Source organism: Amblyomma maculatum, chromosome 7, assembly GCF_055883805.1.
Source record: "Amblyomma maculatum isolate TAMU_Amacu chromosome 7, ASM5588380v1, whole genome shotgun sequence".
In the NCBI taxonomy this organism is placed as follows: Eukaryota; Metazoa; Arthropoda; class Arachnida; order Ixodida; family Ixodidae; genus Amblyomma; species Amblyomma maculatum.
The window spans coordinates 64,726,699-64,747,866 of NC_139350.1; the positions used below are offsets into that span (position 1 = coordinate 64,726,699).

At 44.6% G+C, this 21,168-nt stretch overlaps 2 long non-coding RNA genes across 2 annotated transcripts; both read left to right on the plus strand.

Moving 5' to 3' along the window:
• Positions 1 to 21: 21 nt before the first annotated feature.
• LOC146183567 (uncharacterized) lies at positions 22 to 3,325 on the plus strand. Its single transcript, XR_014708774.1, has 2 exons — positions 22 to 389; positions 485 to 3,325. It is a non-coding gene; the product is annotated as an uncharacterized LOC146183567 (long non-coding RNA).
• Positions 3,326 to 9,921: 6,596 nt separating this feature from the next.
• LOC146183568 (uncharacterized) lies at positions 9,922 to 19,986 on the plus strand. Its single transcript, XR_014708775.1, has 3 exons — positions 9,922 to 10,501; positions 10,614 to 10,678; positions 11,576 to 19,986. It is a non-coding gene; the product is annotated as an uncharacterized LOC146183568 (long non-coding RNA).
• The last annotated feature ends 1,182 nt before the right edge of the window (positions 19,987 to 21,168 follow it).

Genomic DNA, 21,168 nt, shown 5'->3' on the forward strand with positions numbered 1-21,168 from the left:
CTATTTATTCCGCTTGCTACGCGTGAATGGATCTCATCCTCTATGATATCAGCTAGCCGCGACTCTCGATGAGGTGCTACGAAGAGTGCATCCGTTCTAACATAGATCACGGTCTTCACTTAGGGTTGACTACGGCAAACATCGCTGTCAAGCACATAGCTGCAGGCGATATGCTACGTACTGCACCAGCTCCACCAGCTGGCATCGAGATACGCACATTCACGAGCAGCTTTCGCTTCGCACTAAACTATCACCTCGATCTGCCCGTAATGCGAGCGAGCTATTCCTAGCATTTACGCTGTCTTAGGTCCTGCATGGACCTCTGAAGATCTAGCGCCGGCACAACACACATACACCTCGTCGTGCAGCTGAACATTCGGCAGTCCAAAGTATGTATGTGAAATGGCATTATGCTCGTTCCTCACATGCAGACCGAGGAAACAGGATGTTTTTAGCTAAATTCTTCGTTTAAATTCTACCTCAGAGCCGTGGCAGAAGACATGCCGAATCTACTAGAGGCCTGCACATCGACTCGTCGAGGCGAAGACCTACTGCACCGCACCGCAAGAGTGCACAACCGGAAAGCCGGAAGCGTGAATGATCCGAATTCCCTGTGAACAGCAATGTTCTTTGGTATATAGGGGATTACTAGACTAAAGTGCTTAGGCTGCATCTTTTTCTTGTCGTTGAAGTTTGCGTACATGTAGCTTAAACCCCCGCATGCTCGAGGTTAGCGTGACCCGACTGAACGGCCGCGCAGCTTTGAAACGATCGGGATCGATATGCATGCATCGCCGGGCTTAGGTACGCGGTAGAAAATGTGCGCTGCACATTTCGTTGAAGAAGCTGACTCTTGGAATTTTGCAGAGTGTGCCATGCAAGCGATCGTTGCTACAACCACGCATCCATGTTCCCACGGCTGGCCTACCCCGAGGCGCATAAATGTTCAACCGTGGACGTATCAATGATCGAAGAGAGGACAGATTTTCACAATATTGGGCGCGAAATCGATAGCTACCAGTGCTCAGTGTTAGAGAAATTCTGCCTTGATCATGCGCAATTCAGTGTTTCAGGTGTGGTCAGTAGCTATATAAGTTTGAACAGTTCGCCTTTCAAGTCAGCGGCGCCAGCGATGGATCGGCGGAGCGATTTTCCACGCTACACCGCTGTCATGCTAGAAAGCCTATCTAGGCGGCGTTTGACATTCACCTGCTTTTTGTTGGCCCCGTAATTGAAAGCAACGCCTTCAGAAACGCGTTAAATGTTCAAAAATGTATTCTCTTCAACAGTTTCACTCCAGGCTGTCAAAGCAGGCGGACGTTGATAAAACAGTTGAGCACTCCAGTCTTTAGAAATCTGTACAATCACCTTCAGTTTGTAAAATTATTGGAATAGGTCACTTTCCGATCGCTGGGACATAGACCCTCATGACAGCGCTGTCACGTGAATAAGGACCACACCAGGCCGAAAGCTTGTCTCATATAACATAGCTAACCAAGGTATACCTTACAGCATTGTGTTGATTTTTATGGTGCCTAAGCGACTAATGCTGCCATGCACCAAGAACAAGGTTTAATGTATTTATTTTGTGTGTAATGACTAAAATGTTCTTTAGGATGTAGCTTGTTTAGGAACATTTTAGGAAAACAAAAATGCAGGAAATTTGCACGTCTCTCCTAGGATCATGCTGGGATGGAAATGGATCTGTTGGAAATTGTACAGAATGTTTCCTCTTTTCTCGACTCTGGCGCATGTGTAAGATATGGTTTATTGTTAGTTCATCTCCACACTCCTTGCATATTGGTTTGTCCTCTTTCATAAGTATGAAGCTGTGTGTGAGGTTTGGGTATGTGTTTTGTGAAGATGACCTAAAATGTCCTCCATGTTGTGTTTTTGATTACTGCATGATTTCCATTCCTTAATGACAGGTTTGACAAGTATAGTTTGTAGTTTATTTCAATGTTTCAAAAATCCTGCCATTTCACTCTCACTTTTCTTTGTACAAGCTTCTTGGTATCTTCATGCAGCATATTCACCCTCTGTAATTTAGCATTGCGTCAAGGTAACCTGGTTATTTCTTTTCATCACCTTTCAAGACTACTGTCCCGATTTCATAAAGTTTCTGACGACAGGAACTCCTTGGAAGTCATAGAAATAAATGAGATCCACAATCATGAGCTATCTAGGGTATGCATATACATGTCCATCGCTCAGTGGAATGGCGTCAGTACGCTGTTAGAACAGGTCTTGAGATAACAACAACCATTGTCTGAGGTGGTCCTTTAATGGGCATTGAAATGCTATGTAACTACAGGTACTGATAGAACTCTTGATCATGTTATGTGATGATGCAATCCTTGCATGAATATAGGTATACATTTCAGAATCTGCAGTGCACCACTTGACCATTTGCCACCAGTTTGTGTGAAAATGTATTTTTCATGCATGTTAACCAGTGTTTAACAGATGACCCCTGTGCACAAGCCAAAAGTGCCACGAGCCAAATGTCACGAGGCCACACGACATGGCAGGAGCTGTTAAGCCAAGCTTACAAAGTTATATTTGAAATATTTCAGCTTCAACGTTTCAGCTCCAATTAAGAAAGGTTGAGGCTTACAGAGGTCTATGCCAGGTTGTCTATCACCTAACAGGGCAGCCTACGACCGTATGCTAATGAGTATATCTGAGATAACAGAGACATGAATTAAGGAATTAGTAGTAATGTTTGTAGCAAAGGGCATGTAAATTAACGAGAATCCACAGTGGGATCTGCAGACAAGAACCATTAACGCTGGCACACCATACCCTTACAGGTGGAGATTAGGAGTCTCCCTAATTTTTTGTCTGCTCAAAGCTTGTCATTTCCTTCGTTCTTCCAGATGAGGAAGATGTGAAAATGATAGCATCTAAAATGCCAGAGACCATCGTTAACAAGGATGCTGATCCCAACAGCGTAAAAAGGAATTTCAGAAAAGATGGGTGACTAGTAATGCTGGCAACAGTTGAAACTAAGTGGAAAGGCATGAAATTGAAATGCAACATATGCAGAGATATGTTGCGAGACGACCAGTCTGTGGTGTGCGACATCTGTCTCCGTTAGTTCCATCAAGTGATTGGCCAAAGCAGATGGGGCTTGTGGTTTTGTGATAAGCGCAGTGTAGTAGCATAGATGCAACCTTGCCCATTAATAATTCGAGTGGAGTAAGTGCATTGTTTTGTTTTGTTCATGGTTTCCATGAAAACATTATGAGAAATTTTTTCCTAGAGAATGTTTGCTGAAATGTGAATATAATGTGCAATAAAACTAGTGTTTTCTTGCTGTTTACTTTTCCTTGTATACATTAGTTCTGTGAAGAAAACCACAGGCTAGAAACAAATGTAATGGCATGCATTTTGATACTTGGCCCCGTTGTGCTGGCTCAGTAGTTAGAGTGCTTGGCTGCTGAACCCAAAGATGCAGATTTGGTTCCAGCCACAGCAGGGACATTTTAATAGAGGCGAAACAATAGGCCGTCATGCACCGTGCGGTGTCAGTGCATGTAAAAGAACCCCAGATGGTCGAAATTATACCGGAGCCCTCAACTATTGTGTTCCTCAAAGCCGTAGTTATTTTGGGATGCTAAACCAGATATATATCACATCATACTCTGAGTAAGATGCTATTCATGGTCAGTTAAACATACACTAAATGATCAATTTTTTTTCTGCATGGTACAGCAGCTGTTGTACAATTTTACTTTAGCCTTCATGAAGAATATCACACTGGCTCCACATGGCCTTCTGTTGACCCTTGATATGCGTCACAATCACACACCCGAGTATGTATTTGTCTAAAGGCACCTATGCATGCAAGGAGGGGACCGTTACTTTCCACTTGTCAGAACTGAAATGCATGATCCACATCATTTCTGTAATTCAACTGCCTGCTATTTGAACTGTCCAGCATTGATGCAAGTTTCAAAGAACTGCAATTAGCAAATTAATCTAAGCAGCAAACCATGCCAAGAACTGCTTCGGTTTCATCTTTAGCAACTGTTTGGGAACTAAAATTAGCCAAATGTTGCAAAACATAGATGAGAGGTTACAAAATCTAAAAAACAATGCAGCCTACCTGTGGCATGTAGGGTTTCACATCCTAAAGTGACATATGTAGCTATGAAGAATACCGTAGTGGAGAGCTCCAGACTAATTTGACTGCCTGGGCTTTGTACTTTGAATTGACATCTTGCAGAAAACAGAAGCATTTGCATTTCACCTGAACCAAAGTGCGACTGCCATCACTGGTATTAAACATCACGACCTTGGGTCAAGTAGCCTAACGCGCCACTAAGATGTCGCAGCGTGTACGTACATGCTATACATGTCAATCTTTCTAGCATTAAAGCTGTCACATGCATGGCAGATATTCATGTTCAGCTTTGGACTGACAAGTTTAAAAGTGTACTATTTGTGTTTGTCTAGCATGAAAAACAAAGGAAACTAAGGAAAAACGAAAAAAAAAAAATGAACATAATATGTTGAAAAAGCATTAGTCATTAACACATAAAGCATATTCGTTCCTTTATTAATGATAAAGTGACCTTCAACAATAGTACAAAGCCTGAACATTTAGAAAGGTGCTGTGCCAGGCAGCTATTTTACAGAAACCTGAACCATTTCACCTGTAGTAATACGCATCCCGGCGGTGTGGGCTGGGCACTTATTTTTCGGTCCACTCCAACATGCGAAAACTGCATCGTGCATTCCCATTTTCCGAGTTTTGAGCTCTGTAGTACAGGCTAACAAATTGTCGATGACTTATTTTCGTCTGATTGTTGCACAGCGCGTGTAAATAAATTACCACTGCACCTAATAAACACTGACATGCACGTGCAACATCGCCGATCATAAACGGACACACTGATGTCCGTCCGGACATCGGCGCACTCAGCACTCTAGTAGGACGTAATCCGTAATCACAGCATCTCACGGTAAGCACAAACCACACCTCCAGTTGTACAACAAACACGAATGACGCGATGCTTGGGCTAGAGACACGCCGGCGGTGCCCAGCTTTTTCAGCGCCGCTTGTACTACGTAGAACTTGCAGCACCAAACCTCAATGCGAGCAGAAAGCGATGCGTTACGTGACGCATCTCATCACAGATGGAAGTGAGGAAACTTTGAAGAATCAAAACTACATAATTACATAACGACCGTCGTAGACGTTAATCCACATAACAACGAGGACCAAATGAGCGGGCGTGCGGGCCGCGGGCTGGCCATCAACACCGCGATTACATGCGCTTGCGCTCTGGTCGTGCTTGCCACCCTGCCGCGGTCCAACTCACGTAAACCTATCATCATGCCATCACGTAGTATATCACCCATTCTAGGCACTATTCTTGCCACTGTACTATTCTTTGTAATTTCACATTTCACGCATGCAGTATGTAGTACATACTTCTTACACCTCGCACGTACACCTCATACCAACTTCGATTTGGCTACATATGGCTACCATGTTGTTGCTACAACCACATCTGAATCCGGCTTTCCCGACGGATCCCAAGGCCCATATCGGAGAAAAATGCGTTGGGTCCGTCGGAAGAACCCTACCGATCGGGTCCGTCCGCCGTACCTCTGAAAAATATTTCCGGGATCCGTCGGACGGATCCCGAAGAAAAACGCACCGGGTCCGTCGGACGTACCTTTAAGACCATTGATCGGGTCCGTCCGACGTACCTTTAGCCACAGCCAAAAAAGAATCGTAGGTATGGTGGCTAGAAGGGGGAGGTGGCGCCAGCGCCGGCGTATCCGCCGAGAAGGAGCGATCCTCTGGTTCATGCGCTGCCGCGAAGGCCGCGGTGGCGCTGCGGTCAGCTTGGCGATGCATTCACGCGATCGCGCGCGTGTGCAGGTTCGCGAGCGGTGTATGGAGGGTGCGGCAGCGTTCCTGTTTGTTCGCGGCTGCCAGCGTGATCTCTCGTTTATGGCCAGATGTGTTACGCTGCTGACATGTTAATGTGAGGGCCTAACTTCACCGAACAAATGAACTCCAGCGCAAAAAAAAAAAAAAAATCACAGTATGTCCCTCCCAAGAAAAATTATCAAATTTTATGTTCTTACCAGGCAGCACTTCTATGTTAAGGCCCAGAACTGTAAGCGCAACGCTAAGCAAGGAAGAATGAAAGTGCTGAAACTTAAGAGGGTGCTCTAAGTTGCATATTTATTCAAGGTCGAATGTAATATATATATATTTTTTTATTTAGCGGGAAGGAATATCCTTGCCTCCCCATTTCTTAGTGCCAAGCGATGCATGCAGTGTTGGTAATCAATGTTTAATGTTTTTTTTTTCTTTCTAATTACACAGAAGCATGTGTAAATGTATCTGTTATTTTTAATTACCCTGAATGTTATTATGTGCAGTACATTGCTATTACTACGATATGCAATAAATTTTTGCTATGCTTTGTTTTGCTTGTTTGGATCCCCAATCACATTTTTTAGGAGTAATGCTGATGCTTCGTATCCTTGAAACTGAAGGAGGTGGAAAACATCGACCAAAGAAGAGCCAATCTTTTTTATTTCATTTATTACCCCTTTTAATTTTCTTCTTACATATTATTTTATGCCCTGAGGCAAACAACGTTGTGGGAAAAAAATGCGACCGCACGGAGCCAAAACATCCTTCCATCCTCATTCTCTTGAAAGAGTGCGTTGTTGGGCGAGTCGGTCAGACATATCTTCAAGGTATACTGCGCGCACACAAAACAAGGAGGAGAAAGGTACACAAAAAGCGCAACACCTGCGCTTGTTGTGTACCTTTCTCGTCCTTGTTTTGTGTGTGCGCAGTATACCTTGAAAACTCATTATCTTGGTCTGTCTTCTACTTTCGACATGCACTATCTCGATCCGACGGGACTCATTCAAGACCCTCCAATTCCTGGAACTGAAAGGATAGATACGCCCGTATTCTACGCACCAGAAGTATTGGAGTACCAACCGATCGATTTAAATTGTTTTGTTAGTTGGCTTTCATGTGCCAAAATTACTCGGGCTATGAGAGACACCGTAGTGGAGGACTCCGGAATTTCGACCACCTGGAGTTCTTTAACTTGTACTAACATTGCACAGCACACGAGCGCCTTGCTTTTCGCTTCCAGTGAAAAGCGGTCGCCGCGGCCGGGATGCGATCCCTCATCCTTGGGCACAACAGTCGAACGCCCTAACCACTGCACCACCATGGCTTAAAATTGAATTCTGTCAGCCGTAATCAGGTTCGACTAGAGTTTAATGAGCTAAACCATTACCTGCAACATCACTGAAAGGCCGACGCGTTGCACGCACGGCGGGCATACGTATGTTCAAGTACCGTGGCTGAAGGCGAGCGGCGCGTACCATGCATCGCACTACGGCCAACAGCGCCACCTACACCCGGCTTGAAATGGAGGAGCGGCTTTCGTCCGCCGTTGGCGTCACCTCCCCCTTCTAGCCACCATATCGTAGGTAGCTCACGCAGACAGATGGTCAGACACGAGGAGAGATCAGCGCTGTCACGTGACCTTCGCGGCGGCCGCCGCGCACACGGCCGGTCTCGAAGGAGAGCGCGCACAAGCGCTCTCTCCCTCGAGACCGGCCGCAAGGTCAATGTACAACTGGTCGCGCAACTTGGAAGAAAACGCGTGCAGCTGCCTACTGCCAGCGGTATCAACTCGATGATGAGGGCTCCTGCGAACTGTGAGGCAAATTACTAGCACACAGAAAATAAGATCTGCCAGAATTCCAAAGAACTAGAAAGCAAACATAATATTCGCGCTCAGGAATGAATGCAGTTTTTGTTTCTTGCGTAAGAAAAAACGTGTCACATTTTTAATAATATTTTAACTTGTTTCTAACGGCCTCTCCCGGCCACTTATTATCCGCTGCGTAGTTGCCCAAAGCTCAAAAATGGCTCAGACCAAAGTTTTTTAACATCCGCGGATGGGTGCGTCATCGGCCCCGGTTCAACGTTCATCGTTGCGTGCTGCGTACAGAGTGGGTTATCTGTACCAAACAGTCAGTATTTCATTCTGCTGGTTGTGGTAGAGCTTTACAGCAAGGCGAAGACTGTGTGACTGTGTGTGCTCGATGAGAAACTGATTGTCGCTGCATGCGCGCATTTCCGGACGATGGGACAATGCTGCGTCACAGCTCGGCGGCTCGGTTCGGCCTCCCAGGCACGTCGCAAAAGTGGTGGCTTGTTTTACGGATACACGTCTGCATGAGCGGCGTATCGCTGCATGTTTTAATTGAGCGGTGAAGGTGAGATTTTATTGCCCCCAAGACGCGTGTCGCATTGCTCAAAGCCTTCCGTTCCGCTCCCTTTGCTGCGTGTTTTGCTTACTGCGTCGTATTACCGCACCAACGTTCGCTGAACGTGCTTTAGCTGTTATTACAGTGATGTTCCTATTGTCAATGGGATCTTTCTCATGAACATGTTAAATGCTTAAGTTGTAAATTTGTAACCTCACATTGACTCCTTTCAGTGGCAAATGAAGCGCGAGTAAAATATGGGAATCATGAACAGGGCGAGATTTTTTGGAGCGAAGCTATATCGTAGATATTTTCACTTCTCAGACGCAATAACTTCTAAATACTAGCAGTCCCAATTTGAATTGCTTACCTAAGCTCTCACAGGTTGGCGTTCTAGCGCTAGCGTTATTCCGTTCGTTTGTTTTTGTTGTTCTTTGACGCTGATAAGTACTTTGTTAGCAAGATTTTTTACCCTTTTATAATCTCACCGCGTCTCGTTTGAAGACCTACGCTCAGGTCATTTTATCACGAGGATTTCATGAAGACCGTGACGAATGAGCGGTGGTCGCTTTCCTACACTTAAAGATTTGCATTGTCGTGAGGCGTCTGTGTAAGTAATCGTGAATTAATAAAGCCTGGCTTTCTATGCAGCACAGCTTCAGTCATTTATGCCCTTAGTGAAATGCCTCAAGCCATGTGATTCTATCCATGTGCTTGCCGAAGCCCGAGAATGCGTTTACATGACGCGCGACGAAAGACTAGGCTAACGACGACGGAGGCAGAATGATGCTATGATAAGGTGGTTAAAGATGCCGTAACATTTCAATTAACGTAAAACTTGGCTGTAGAAATCCATGTCAAGTTGGCTGAACAGTTACGGTGTCCATTTTTCTGCCTTATCTGAGCATCGTTCTGCCTCCGTCGTCGTTGGCCTTGTTTTTCGTTTACAAGTAAAAAGACGATCAAATTCCCCGCCAAAATCCCGTCCCTGTGACGTCACAAGCAACGTCACGTGTTTGTTGTGCCTCACAGTTCGCAGGGGGCGCTGGGAAACTAAAGCCTCGCTCAGAGTCGACACGCAGGCTTCTATGGGAGTTACGCTACCATTTGTTCTTCTACCATGCCGGCCGTGCCGCGCGAAACCAATGTGGCCTCTCTCCAGCGCGCATCCAATTGCTCGCATAAGCATCTATCACATTCGAAATCTCCCTATCAGATTTTCTCTTTTTTTTTTCTTTTCCCTCTCTTTAAACCTCACAATTATCTCTACATATGTCATGAAGGCTTTCTCCTTTGCGCGGCACGTCCCCGCTTCAAAATCCACCAATCCTTGTTGTACGAGTGTTTACCCTTCCATGTTTGGCATTTTTTCTCCAGGGGTCCTCGACATCGACACTATACCAACGACAACGCTTTCGCTCCCCCTTCCTCTCCCCTCTTTCATTCCCCCTTCCCCTCTACTCGTCCCCGTTGCGGTGTATCCCTGCAAGTACAGATAACCTGAACTTGCAGAGAGCCGGCTCCGTGAACTGCGCATGCGCGCCCAGGACCAAAGTGGAAAGGGGGATATGTTGCTCTTCTGGACGGATGTGACGTCAAATAGCTTTTAGCACTTTTAGTGCTTGTTTTTTTTTCTAGAAATAAGCCTCAAACCCAGATGTTCACTGAGCCGCCCAAAGTATGGCCCAAACAAGGAAGGCTGGCGCGCTTTTCAGACAACGAGCATTTGCGCTTTGCGAGCCCTAGGCACCCTAGGTTGTCTTTCATGCGTCGGTCTGCTGCAGTTTGCGGGCCATCATCCCGGTAGATGCAAACTCGGTGAAATGCGGATTCATTTCGTGGATTATAGCCTTAAATTCAAGGGCGCAGCCCTCGGTGCAGTCCTACTGACTGCGGTGAGTCGTACATACATGCCCGCGAACTCTAAGTAAAGTATTTGTCGTCTTTCTGCCATCGCCTTCCTTGCAGTTTCTTTAACGAGTTTTTGCACGGCAGCGCAAGCATGCGTTATCATCAATTATTGACGTGGCGTAATCGCGCTATCGCGCGACAGTCTCCAGGCGAGGGCGTGAGGAGACGACGAGACTGCGTATTGGCGTCCACGATCTCGTTTCATTGCGCTTGGAACAACTTCCATTCCTGCTGCTGTGCACCGATCGGTCGCCGGTTGCTGTTGTCTTCCGGATGCACTGGAGTATTGGGACATATGAGGCGACTAAAAGATAACGTAAAACTATTTCTGAGTTCGCTTATATTTGTTTGGGCAGTATAAGGCATTTTTGCGTGCGCCAGCGTGAACGCGCTGGTTTATAATCGGGGTTTTATTGCCTTCCTCGCAGCTTCAACCGATGGAGCGGCTCGGCCTATAGAAAATGTCGGGCTTCTTTCGGAAAACTGTTGGAAGGTAAGTGACACTCATCTGTACAGACCATACGTGGTAGTGCTGCAATACATGAGTAATATCTGCGGACTGCTAAAAGGGGGTTGCTGGCCAGCTGAGAGATAGTTTAAACGTAAGTAGGCCCTGTGCGGACTGAGCCTCGAAGTGCAACAAGCCTACTGCACAGCATGAAATGGCTACAAAAGTATGGTTATATACATGACCGAATTCATGTGCTTATTTGCTCAGACCTTCCACTGTCAAGTACTCACACTTATTTCAGTGTATGCAGCAATGAGGGTGACTTCATTACTCCTCAGCTAGCATAGGTTCATGCCTGTGACAATCTGTCCTTTTACTGCCGAAATCACTGCATTGGTGGAACTCACTGAGCTTGTTTATATAGATTTAACACTTTGGATGCATGTTGCTACCGCAGAGTTCCCTAATATATATATCTTTTGCCTGCTCCAACATAAATAGTTGGCAGTGCTTGGCTTCAAGCTGCTGCCAAGGCCATTGACAGCTTATTTGAAAAGAGAGCAATAATTAATCTGAGCTGGCATGTTTTGTGGGAGAGTGAGGCACCATTGCGAGTACCTCGTAATCCTGTCAAAGAGCTTGGCAGTTGCTGCTATAAGCACTCTCCATTGCAGTTCCATGCAAGCCGCAGCATATTGGGCACTTACTGCACAAGTGATTTAACTTAGATTCTCTTTGTTGCTATTTCAGTGCTTTGTAAGTGTGCTAAATATTTGTATTTGTGCTAGCATTGACAGCCAGTCTTGTTGCTACCTTTTTCTTCTGCAGCAGGCACTCTCACTTGCTTTACTTGAACCAAATTCTATTGTGAGTGAGTTTGCTGAATTTATGGAAACTAAATGTAATTGCAGTATTACTCTCATTTATTTACATCTGCAGAGGCAACGAATTCTTGGTGGCAACGAACGAGTTCCCTCCGCCAGTTCGATTACCCCGCCACCTCAGTAGTGCAGTGAGCTGCGACTGGTGTGACCAAATGGATACTCTCACTGCTTCCACAGGTTTAGAGCGTGCTCCCAGTTAAGTTTAAAACACCTTGCTTGCAATGTATTTAATCTTGTTGTGTAATATTGTCACCCTTGCTGATATGCTATTATTTGAAAATCATTCTGGGTGGTTTGGAACACATGATTTGCAATGGGGGGAGGTGGGAAGCACAAATGTGTGACTACAATTTTTTGCCAGTCTAGCTTCTAGCCTTGCGAATTAAAGTAACAGATTAATACCTGAACAGGCCTGACATTTATTGGAGAGTTTGTCATTAGAAGAAAACTTGATCCGGTGTGGAGGTAACACAGCTGTGGTTCTCCGAGAAAATGTTATCCATGTGTGATGGTGTCTAAAACATGGCATTGTCTTAGGTAACTTGGCATGGAATCGGCCACTTCTTGTACTCTCTTGACAGCATCTATTGTACTATGTGCTAGATGACATGCCTTCAGGGATAAGAGTAGATGGAGAATACCTCAGTAATCTGCAATTTGCTGATGACATTGCCCTGAAGCAGTCAGGATGACGGGCAGTAATGTGAGCAGGTTGTACGTGATGCTGGTCATGGAGTAAGTAAAAAAGCCTTAGAAGCAATGTAAAGGGTTCCGGAAATCGGCTGGTATGGATAGGCAACTGCAGATCTTTGAAGAGTGGTAGGGAGATTGTGCTAAAAAAACTGCTTGCTTTGTGTGTGTAGTGCCTCACGACCTCAAGCGTATTAAAATCTTGGAAGGATCCTAACAAAAAGGGGCTGTCAAGCACTTGCGAACTTAAACTGATCGGGTTACTGTCCATTGCCTACAAGATAATAGAATTGGGAAAATCTCGGACTTTCTATCAGCTGAAAGAGCAGCTGGCTTTCGTAAGGGCTGCCATGTTTTTTAATGTGTCTGCCCTGCCGCTGTTGTGTGCTGGATTGTAGCCTACATCCACATTGGATAGGAGGCTGTGCAAACAAACTGCTCTTTACAGAAGGGACATAATTTGAACTGCCCATATCATACAATGCAGCAGCAGTAGTGAAAAGTGCTCCACAAGAAGTGACTTATTGTAGAATGGTTGCTTTATTGCGGTAGCGTAAAAGGCGTCACCCTTGAGAAAAATCACAACCATGCCTTTGGCAGGTGACATGGCCATGCACTGATTGGTTGTCTGGTTCTGCGATGTCATGAGGCCACATGATATGGCCGAACTGGCTGGAGCTCATATTGTGGAAAAGCGCAAAAGAGACAAAGAATCGAGAAAAGAGAGGACGACGCTATCTGGAGCTGCTAACTCAGGCAGCTCCTTTGAGGTGAGAGGGTGAGGTGGAATAGAACCCTCCGAGACCCTTGGATCCAGTATCGGACGTGCTACTCCACATTCATACAGCTTGGTTAAAACAGAGCTTTATACCCATGTTGGGTGGTCTTAGGCACAAAGTGGTAGATTATGGTTGTATGCTGATGATTATGTGTGAGATAATACCGGCACAAATTAAGGGATTAGGGCTTATACCTTTCAGGACCGCTTTAAGCCAATCTTTCATATATGAATGATGGTTCTCACACACTGGCAGACGTAAATTTTTGTGTTTGGAACATGTAGCCCCATTTAGGCAGATAGTATGACAAAAGTAATTATAGTAACTAGTTCACAGGGATGGAAAGGCACAGAATCTGTCACTTGTTTCTGTGGGCACTTGAACTGTGCCGTAAGGGAAGGGAGGAGGGAGTCAAAGTGGAAAGACAGAAATGGGTGCCATAGTGGAGGTCTACAGAGTAATTTTGACCACCTAGGGATCTTTAATGCGCGCTGACATCACATAGCACACGGGTGCCACTTCGTTTGCATCGAAAGCAGCCGCCAGCGGTCGGGTTCGGACATGGGTACTCCGGCACAGTAATCTAGCATCTTAACCACTGCACTACTGCAGTGGGGCTATTGTGACAACCATAGTTTCTATTTGTGTGCAGCTTTTTTTTTTAATTTTTTTATTATTATTTTTTTGTTCTTTCTGGCATAGTGCGACATTTAAAAAATTATTCGAAATAAAGAGGTATTTGGCGCCATTCACACGATTCTGCTGCTTCTACTATAGTTTTCTTTTTATGAGAGCAGTAGCGAAGTCTCTTGAAGACAATTTTACTAGCTCTCAGTTCAGCTCAGATGATGAATCAGTCAAATGTCACCCTCGGACTTCAGCTAGTGGCCAAGAAAAGCTTAGTTTCAATCTCTGATCACTCTTGGTCAGTTACACGTGCTCATTTTGTGTTCCCACTGTTCTGTTTCCATTCGCTGGGTTTCAGCAGCAATGAAAGCTTGGTACTGCTTGATATGGCTTCTCCAGAACTTCAAGTGTGGAACTTCTTCAAGCAAATCGAGTGGAGTTTGAACACCGAGCTCCTATTGCAGATTTTCAAATTTGATGGCAAACTCTCCCACCTTGTGGAAAACATATCACCAAATAATCCAGTCATAAATCCTGAAAGGTTTGGAAATGCCAATGCTATAAACTGTAAAATGAGTAGAGGAAGGCCGAGCTTAAAAGATGGGTGTTTTCAGCAACTTAGCTATATTTTTGAGAGAACAGCACACCTTCAAAATGAACTTCAGAACGTAAATATTACTTCCTTGGCAGTTGGGCTTCGCTGCATTCTGTTAGTGTGATTTGGAGAATAGGTACATGAGACTCTCAACAACTGCTGCAGGAAATCAAGAATGACCACTGCTTCCGAACAGCACTACGAAAAAAAGAAATCTGCCGATAGGTGCACCATATCTTTACTAGTAATAAAAGAGGCAGTGTAGCATATTTTTAGTATTCTGAATTATTTTTCTTGCTGTCTTATTTTGATATTCATGCCGCCTTTTCTTTCACTTTTTGGATTTTTTCTGCAAATTTCTGAGAAAAAGGTTTTTACGTTATATATAAAGCCAAAACAAAAACATGGGCATTTATTTAAGTGAGGATCAAAATACCTGCATTTTAGTACTATCTAATAGCAAGATTGTGTAAATATTTTATTTAATAAACAAATTACATGGTGCTGAAGGAGTTGAGGCAAAAAAAAAAAAAAGACTTCTTCATTTTCAAGCTGTAGTTTAAGAAATGAGCATTTTTCTGCCTTTTGTATATCCTCAAGAATTTATTACAATTTCTTGTTTTTATATTCATGTTTGACAATACTTGGTGAATATTTTACCCAGTGCTGAGAATTTATCTTATGTATTATGCCTATATTCACAATATTCACGTGTTTAGAGGGCATTTAAATAGCTGTATTTTAATTGGCTCATGTGCGTCATGTACAGAAAGTGTGATCAGAAATTGTCATCAAAAAACGTCCTTCATACTGGAACTTGCGTGTGAAGAGCTCTGGCAGGTGCGTGCTCTGTTGCCGCGTTGCAGAGAGGAGGAAAGGAGGCATCCTGGCTGTGCAAACCGCCGCGGAGAGGTGACAAAGAGGCTAATGGCAACCCCATGCATACTCGGGCCACTTATGCGCTTATACACAGGACCTCGGAGGATGGGCGTGTGGTATTCGATCTGTCATTTGACGCGCGTAACTATAAGGCTGCATTCCCTGCACCGTACCTATTAGTCACATATTCTAATTCTGGTGCCGGGTTGTGTTTGCCTTAGCGATCTTAGAGCTCTTACGCACTTCCTACATTTTTTTTTTTTTGTAGGTTGCAGCAAAGTTCTTTAACGACTTCATTTATAAAATAGCAAGGTGCATGTATGCGATCAAGGATCTTTGAGGGAAGCTGCAGACGGGAGCCATTGACGCTACCATGCTATACTCTTAAAGACAGATCTCAAGTGTCTCCTAAATTTTTATAACAAAACGAACATCCGCTCAGTGTTTGCTGGAGATGCTTACAACCCTGCTGTCCTGTCCGAAGATAGGGGTACATGCATTACTGCCCGCCATATGCAAGGCCAGCCACAATTAAACATTCGTTACCAGAGTAACATGATTGCCTGGCTTTTTTGTGTGTTCACTTCCTTAGCATACTGTAGCATAGTCATAGCAGTGTGCACCTTTCCAATAAGTGGTCACGGGGTGTCACCATATTACCTGCTGGACTGCTTTGTGCATTTGGTGCTAGCACAGTGGAAGCAGAGCCGGTTTGCAGCAGTCCAGAGAGGAGGAGCGAACAATATGGTGGCACCGAGTAACACTTAATGAAAAGGTGTATATAGACTGTTTGTTCCTGCAAGATGCGAGTTAAACCGCTCTCATATGAACAGTTTCAATCCTCATTGAACTGGATCTACATTCAACTCATTGTAGATCGAGGTTGTCACACGGCAACTGTCAAGTGCAGTTGAGCTCGAGCCTGCTTGACTCAAGGTTGCTTCCTGAATCGCTCTCGAGATTTCAAGCACACTCACGGTCATTGACACCCTCGTCATCAACGAGCTCTAAAACTTGAAAACGAATAAATGCAATAGAACTGCACATAATAACACATAAATGTATTAAAAGGCATGATAGAACATTCGTAGAACGGCCAATTTTATAATATTGACACCGTAGTCTACTGCCAGTGGAAGCTAAGGTGGCGTTCTCTTCGACTGCGTCAGCTGGAAACTGTGGAGTGGAAGAGAAACTGCATTGTAGCACTTGACCGCTGGGAAGATAGGTTAGGTGACCTGAGGCGCCAAAAGCGGAATGCTGCTGTGCACACTGAAATCGTGCAATCATTACCCCAATCTTAAATTTCCTTTTGAGACTCATTGCGACTGACAGCAGACGACGGACCACGTAGGAAATTTCTCAATGCTGACTGAAAATGCCCATGTAGCACCGGATTCTTCTTGAAAGCCTGAATGCAGATTGAGTTCAATGACGATCGGAAGTGTTTGTGTGACAGAGGGATTAGTGTAGCGCAGCTAAAGCTTTGTGTTAGCTGGTGTGCACAAGTTGGGTGGCCAAGCTGTGTTAAATGGTATTACAATGCATATTTAGAAAACAAAACAGGGCGCCCCAAACGGTTTATTCAACTCCTCAGATTATTTGGCATTACACACATTTTCTTGAAAGCAGTCCACAATATGGCCAGCACAACTTATGTCCTTGCTTATTTCAGATTGTTCATTTAAGAGAGCTAACGTATTAAAGGTCTACTGACCAGGCTGACATTTTAACCAAGCCCGATAAGGCAGCCAAACCTCCTCATCCTTTGCGCTGGCCATCGAACTTTGTCGATGAGGTACCAACAGATACTGCATCCATTGGTTTCTCTCTGACTGATGGGCGAGGGGTGTCACTTGGTCTGCTGATGTCACGCACTTTTTTGTCTTGCATTTCGTTTTCACTCATGCATACACTCACACAAGAAAGAAGGCTTTTAGTTTCTTGCCCTTGTCTATGCATGCTTCAGCGTGTTCTGTGCACTGTGCTATTCATACACCAACGGCTAGACTCAAGTGGCAGCGGCGTGCACTTTCATACAGCCTGCGCATTCGCCGCAGATATAATGGCAGCTCTTCTTCCCCGTGAAGTTAGTGCAGGATTTACCCAACCCTGGCCACTCGCTTCTGTGGCAGCGCCCGGTGCGCACCTGCGTTCGCGCCTTCAAGCGTTCAAGTGTTCAGTTTACGGAGTGAGCGAAATACATAGAGAAATTATGTAGTCTCAATTTTGTGTGCGCAAAAGCGGTGCAGTGTAGGCTCAGGCAACAGTATTATTTAGCACATTTTGATCGTAGTAATACTTACTTTGTCTTATTTCTTACAGTGCGCAACATGTGCTAATTACCATCTGAATACAACAGTGATTCGGGTTATCAGTCTGCAGTAAGGCAAGTAGCAGCATACTATTGTAAGGTCAGTCCTATTATGCTGCACAAAAGCTGATTTTTTTCTTCCTGCTGTAACTTTGTTTCCTTCATGATATGAGGGGAACTGTCAAAAATGCATTGACATGGCTACAGAAGCACAGAATTTATCACATGAACGTTTTTGGCCTCTCGGGCCTGTTCTGCCAGGCCTGTTACAATTAGTGGCCGAGCAAGGAGGAGTACCTGTTTTGCCTACATGCATTATTTCAAATGATATGCCAGTGTGACGGCATCTTTTCGCTTTTAGGCACATTTCTGTCTGCTTCTGCACATGTACCAAAATTTCGGGCGCCTTCACGTGTCTGCAAGTCAGGCTGGTCGTTGACCTGTTTTAAGTTGTTAGTGCAAATTAAAAAAAAAAGGTAACCTGCTCTTATTGCACTTTTTGTGCACTTTGAACAGTGCATTCACTGTAACTGCTTTTCCTGTTCTGAGGCGTGCGCAACATCACCTCGAAATAACAGGAGACATTCATCAACCATCCTCATATAAGGATAGTAGGAAAGCCTTCCGACCCTTGTCTTTGCCTGCCACCTACGTTGCTAAACTCTGCGGCTAGTTTGTAACGAAGCTAACTTCATGACAATAGTTGAGCTTCTCGGCCGCAGTGTGCTTTTGGTATTTCCTTCGGTCCGGACCCATACGTATGTTTTCTGTAACGCATTTGAACTTTATTTCCGCTGAACGACGTGCCCACGCCTGCAAGTTTGAAAAACTTGCGGTGTTTCCTTTCATCAATTTCCGAGTGATGGAGAACTCTGTTCCAATAATTTAGCTATATTTTATGCGAGTTTTTCCCTGGTTTTGGCTCTTCGGCAAGATTCTGATACACAGCCAGAGCCTGTAAGAATGGCTCACGGCCGGCACACCTATCATCTATAACTCTCAGTACAGTGGCAAAAATCACTGCAGGTCGCTCTGAACGCTCATGTTTATGACATCTCGTTGGCAAGAATCACAACCGGGTGAAAGTGCAGGCTTGCAGCCGCAGGCTTGGCCAGCCTCCGCTTTTTTTTTTTTTTTTTCCAGCTTGTTGCACACCAAATGACGGCATCACTGAGTAGACGCGTCAATGCCACACAGTGCCACGATTTCGCAGCTGTAGCAGACAGGAAGCACCCTCCATGCGTAGGTCGTAAAGAGCGCACCGTCGCCACTCGAATCCAGCCATGGTACACCATGCATAACCATGAATACAGAAAACACAGAACATCCATACATGCACAGGCTTGGTTTCCTAAGAAAGGCCAGAGGCCCCGCACCTATGCTTCGGCCACCCATTGAGCTCAGCTTCTCCCCCTCCTCCTCCTTATTGGCATTGTAGCTGGATGAGCCAAAGCTCACTTCTCAACCTTCAAGCAAAGGTCACTGGTGGTGCTGGTAGCAGAAAGCAAGAAAAAAAAAAAAAAAGCTGCGGCGGTAGCGCTTTGATGGAAGGCACCCATGTTTGTGCAATGTCAGCGCACCTTAAAGAAAGAACTCCAGGTGGTCGGAATTATCAGGGCCCTTCACTATGGCGTCTCTCATACCTGAGTCTCTTTTGGACATTAAACCCCACAAACCAACCAGCAAGAAAAAAAAGAATGCCTGCAAAAGTCGGGGCCATAATGACTGCATTTGATGCGTTCTTGTAGCTGTTTTTACTCAGCACAGGGCAGCGTTTTCATTTTGTTGACCGAACCAACATGGCGGGCATAGTTTCTCAAAGCACTAAGAGATGGCGCTCCACATTTCGCGTATTTAGGGAGCCTACATGTACCAGCCCTACGCGTATTGTCTCTTGTGGAGGCTAGTCAACCAGGGAGGAGGGAGAGACTCTTTGGTGATGGAAGGGAAGCAGAGAAACATACCGGTTTTTATGGTTGTAGCTCTGTTATTAACGAGTCTGCTGCAAAAGTATTTTTGGCCATCGCGCATTCTGAAGGCGCTGCCTCATAGACAGCAGGTTTGAACACATTTCCGAATCTAGGGTGGTTCATAAACAAGTTCAGTTTATGGAATCGCACCTGAAAACGAAAGGAATGATTGAAGCAGGAGAAATGATAGCACCTTAAAATAGAAACAAAAGGTGGATGGGTTTTAAGATGCTTTGCAGCTGTTTTCCACTTGCCCAAAGGCAGTGCAGAGTTTTGGCTGGTGTGCAATGAGCAGTTGGGCGCAGGGTTTTGCTGATGGCATGGCAGCTGTGTGCTGGTTGGTGACATTTTATACACAAGGTCTTGTAGACTTTGTGTCTAGTTGGAAAAAAAGAGGATTGTAGCAAATGAGCATTTATGCTGAAATAATTTTGTGAGTAGCTTCAAAGAGCAGGCTTTTTAAAAAAATGGCTGCTTTCCATGAAAACATGGCATTAGATTTTTGCTTTTCTAGATGGGGTTTTAAATTTTGTTTTGATGGTTTTTTGCAATCTTTTGCTTGCTCTTCACGACAAATGTATTTACTTCATAGCTTGCAATAAAATGCTTCCATTGCGAATAAGCATTCCTTGTGTGTCGTGCTCTTGGTCTCATTATTTTGAACTGTAGTAGCCATGACAATCGGAAAACATTTGGGAGAACAGCATTCTATCATGTCTACATTATATTCCTGTAGAAAAAGAAAACGGGCATTGCAGTTGATGTCGATGAGACTGAAATCGACATTTGTTTCAGCTAAACTGTTTCCTCGATTTCGAATCTGGTTTGGGCTATTGCATGTCTAAGGCCCCAGCCAAATATTTATTGCCCACTGCCTCAATAACAGCACATGCTCAAGGACCTAAAGAAACTACAAGATGAAAGTTTATTTTTCATCCCTTTGTGATGAGAGCAACTTTACAACAGGTAGAGGTATTGACATAGCACACAGGGATCGGGAATGCCAAAACCTAATGCGGTCTATGAAAGACGGCAAGCATGGGAAAGAGCTAATTAATTTTGACTGCTTGGTGTCCTTTTTATATGCACTGACATTGTGTAGCCCACAGGTGTCTTTACATATTGCCTCTGCCAAAACGTAGCCATGTATTTAATCTTAAAACCTTAGGATAAGCAGTCGAATGCATAGCCACAAAGTCTCTGCTGCACATAGGTAGGAAGGTTTCGGATGTAGGAAGGGAGTAATGCTTTTAAGCCAGGTAGTCACTCTGAATCTGAACCATGAGAAACATTTCCCCAAGAGCAAAAAGAGGTGAATGTAAATTTGGAAGGTGCTGTACATATAATGTAATAAAAGGCAGCTTGCTATCATGTGATCATTTGAAAGGCTGAAAAGTGGATATTAAAACATTAGTTTAAAATACCTAAGCAAAGGACTGCAGCTGGTTATAGAAAGTAAAATAATTTGGAAAACCTTCACAAACACAGATGTGGATTAAAGTACAGTTTCAAGGTAATCATAACAAGGAAGTAGTAATCAGCTATTATTGAAATGAGCAGGCCCTATTTGCCCTGGGCAGGTGGCGTCCTTGGTCCAAAAAGGTGAGGGCATAAGCAGGTCCTCATCTGATGGTTTGTGTGGGTGGTACTTCTATGCTGCCGCAACACCATACCATATGACACAGAGTGCTGGGCATCTTGCAGTAGAGAACCTGCAGTTGAGATTGCAGCACATGGTGCACATCTTTGAGTATGAAGATGCAGAAAACTGAAAAGAAGCATTAGAGTGGGACA